This window comes from Colobus angolensis, unplaced genomic scaffold (genome assembly GCF_000951035.1).
Source record: "Colobus angolensis palliatus isolate OR3802 unplaced genomic scaffold, Cang.pa_1.0 Scaffold224, whole genome shotgun sequence".
Lineage (NCBI taxonomy): Eukaryota > Metazoa > Chordata > Mammalia > Primates > Cercopithecidae > Colobus > Colobus angolensis.
Window position 1 is genome coordinate 2,129,466 of NW_012115422.1, and position 3,570 is coordinate 2,133,035.

Here is a 3,570-nt window from a genome sequence, read left to right on the forward strand (position 1 = left end):
TTTAGTATGATATTGGCTGTGGGTCTGTCATAAATGGCTCTTATTATTTTGAGGTATGTTCCGTAAATACCTAATTTATTGAGAGTTTTTAACATGAAGGGCTGTTGAATTTTACTGAAGGCTTTTTCTGCATCTGTTGAGATAATCATGTGGTTTTTGTCTTTGTTTCTTTTTACATGATGGATTACATTTATTGATTTGTGTATGTAGAACCAGTCTTGCGTCTCAAAGATGAAGCTGACTTGATCATGGTGGATAAACTTTTTGATGTGCTGCTGGATTTGGTTTGACAGTATTTTATTGAGGATTTTCACATTGATGTTCATCAGGGATATTAACCTGAAGTTTTCTTTTTTTGTTGTGTCTCTTCCGCTTTTGGGATCAGGATAATGCTGGCTCCACAAAATGTGTTAGGAAGGATTCCCTCCTTTTCAGTTGTTTGGAATAGTTTCAGAAGGAATGATACCAACTCCTCTTTGTGCCTCTGGTAGAATTCAGCTATGAACCTGTCTGATCCTGGGTTTTTTTTGGTTGTTAGGTATTAATTATTGCCTCAATTTCAGAACTTTTATTGGTCTATTCAGGGGTTGGAATTCTTCCTGGTTTAGTCTTGGGAGGGTGTATGTGTTCAGGAATATATCAATTTCTTCTAGATTTTCTAGTTTATTTGCATAAAGGTGTTTGTAGTGTTCTCTGGTGGTAGTTTGTATTTCTGTGGGGTCAGCTATGATATCCCCTTTATCATTTTTTAAAAATAATTATTTTAATTACAAATTTCCACCAATTCTTGCCAATCATATTATTGTGGATATCACAAATGAATTATATAACAGTATTACCTTATATTCGTCTACATGAAACTTAAGAGAGAGGAGAGAAGAAATGTATACATTTCTGAGAATGACACCATAAAGCTCATATTTACAGTATGGTAGTCTGTAAACATACAGTATGGTAGTGGGCCTGCCAGTTAAAGCCCACTCTTCTATCATCACCCAGCTGCACGACCCTGAGCAAGTCACTTTTGTCTGCTCATTTTAAAAATCATCTATCACCTGACTTCTCTATCTATGAGAGTTAACTGGCTGCATGCAAAATACCATGAAAAATACCATGCACTTATAAGTGTGAAGTAGCACTATAAAGTGACTTATATGTTACTGGTCTTTCTATTTTTAGAGTAATAATATTCATTTATCAGTAAAAGTCAACATGTGTTTGCTAAGTGATCCTTTTGAAAGGATCCCTTTAAAAGCTCCTAGGTATCAGCTTTACTGACAATCTGGCATGATTCTGAAGCCAGCATCTCAACTCCTGGAATGATATACAATAGTCACAACTTGAATTAATAACTAATGAAATAAAATGCCCTCTTATTCTCCAAAATGTAATAATTCAGGAGTAATGACATCAAGATTTTGTAATACTCAAACTAAGGAAAAAAATGTCCCACCATGGCTTGTTTAAATGACTTAAAGTACAAGTGGTAACTATGGTGACTAGGGAACCAACATTTAAAACATCAAAATATTATTACAAAAATCAAATTTCCCATGAATTTCTAAAAACTAAAATTCTGAAATATTGTGTCTGAGAAACTGCTTCTTCAGCAAAATATTTAGCACTGACTACATCATCCCAAATCTATGGTATGGCCAGGTATTTAGGTCCTTCAAGCAACATTTTTAGAAAGGGTCCCATTGCTCTTTACTTGCAAAATGACTATCTCTAGGGCCTCAAAATTCAAGAGACAACCTATATATTTATAATGTTAAAAAAGGGAAGACTTTGGCATGTGAACCAGAGCTACGTAATTGTGAATAGCTGGCAAATTGATCTCTATGTGTATATATAAGGTATAGCTGACATGATTATTACAAGTTTTTTGGAAGCTTGAAGGCCAAGGAAAATAATCTGCAAATATATCTTGCTGATTTATCAAGTACTGAGATGTTAATGAATTCTTCATATTGTTACTCATATATCAGTTCCTTAGAATTTCTTAGCCTTTGGGTACTCTAAGCCTTGGATGGAACCATTTAGGGAGTAGCCAGATATATGCAAATAATATTATGATTTAAAAACATTTCTGCTTTATCAAAGTGAAAAGATAAATATTGCAAACACTGAAAATGTGAAAATAAGATTCGAGAGAGCTGCCAACTCTTTGGGTACCAGTTAGAAAGTATCTTCATCTGATTCATCACTCTTGGGTTTGGTAAGTCTTTCTAGTTCTTCTCCATCCCCACTGGAACTCTCCCAAAGATTGCCACTTAGATCTCGGATTCTTTCTTGCCTAGGTGCGTATTCTGGACCTTGAGGCTTGTTGGCATTATAAATAAATATAGAGACAAGGACTGATGGGGCTTTCAAGAAAAATTCCAGGGAGAGCCTGAAGTCAAAGACCAGGACAGACACTGTTGTGATAATGACGGTGGTAACCTGGGCCCTTAAGACATGGAACATATCCAGGAACTTCAGAATGAAAACCATTGAAAGGCCTTGGAATGCAGTTACAAAAATAAGGGCTACTAAAAATGCATTGTGGCCATAAAAATTCCACAGTTCTTAATCTGATCACGGTTACTCCTCTGAAGGCCCAGAGTCAGCCCATTAAACAGAATGCCAAAGAAACAGAGTTTGCTGTTCTGTATGAAGATGCTTTCAGTGAGCTGGTTGCCTTTCTTCAATATCTTTTCATTACAGATATTAGCCATCGAAGAAATAAAACACTGGACTATAATAAGAACATGGCCCATGCTAAGATGGATGTGACTGAAAACCTTGACTGTGGTGTTTCATTTAGCTTCAGGAAAAGTCCGTTCCTTTGTTACACAATTGTCTTTTCTGGGACACTCACTTCTGAAAAGAAGGCAGGAATTGGATGGGCTGAAGAAGGCATCATGATGAAATCCATGTCCTGCCAAGTTGTGCTGTAAACTTTTAGTTTCAGCAGTCAAGGCCAAAATAGACAAAAATAAAATCAGGAAGGAAGCCCACTGGATCCAGTTTAGATGCCTCTTCAGCGCTATCCTGAATAGAAGAGCTGTTGTTATAATGCTAAAATTTGAGACGACAACAGCCATGGCCTTTCTTTATGACACAGAATGACACAGAAAACTAGTTCCACCAGTTCTGAGCACACATTCACAGTAGTTGGAAGATAATCATACTTGTTTTCTTCATTGGCAGCATACTTCACCAGTAATATGTGACTTGAGCTTAAAGCAATGAATATGGCACCTAGCAGGAATGTATACATTGTTGACAAGGGGTATATTATAAGATGACTACAGCACTGTTTTTCCATTCCATTGTTTTTTAATTGCATCCTAGAGCTGAGACAGCAACTGTCTGGCCCTATAGTAGCAGCAGTAGCCTTTAGGGTCCATAGGTGGAGAAGTTACAGTAGATATAGGCGAAAGAGCCTCTGCTTCTAAGCCGCCCATTGCGGAACCCCTTTATCTTTTTTTTTTTTTTTTTAGATGGAGTCTTTCTCTGTCGCCCAGGCTGGAGTGCAGTGGCACCCTCTCTGCTCACTGCAAGCTCCACCTCCCGGGTTCACACCAT

At 37.2% G+C, this 3,570-nt stretch overlaps 1 pseudogene; it reads right to left on the reverse strand.

The window, feature by feature from the left end:
* Positions 1-1,526: 1,526 nt before the first annotated feature.
* On the reverse strand, positions 1,527-3,086 carry LOC105513160 (annotated as a pseudogene).
* Between the last annotated feature and the right edge of the window lie 484 nt (positions 3,087-3,570).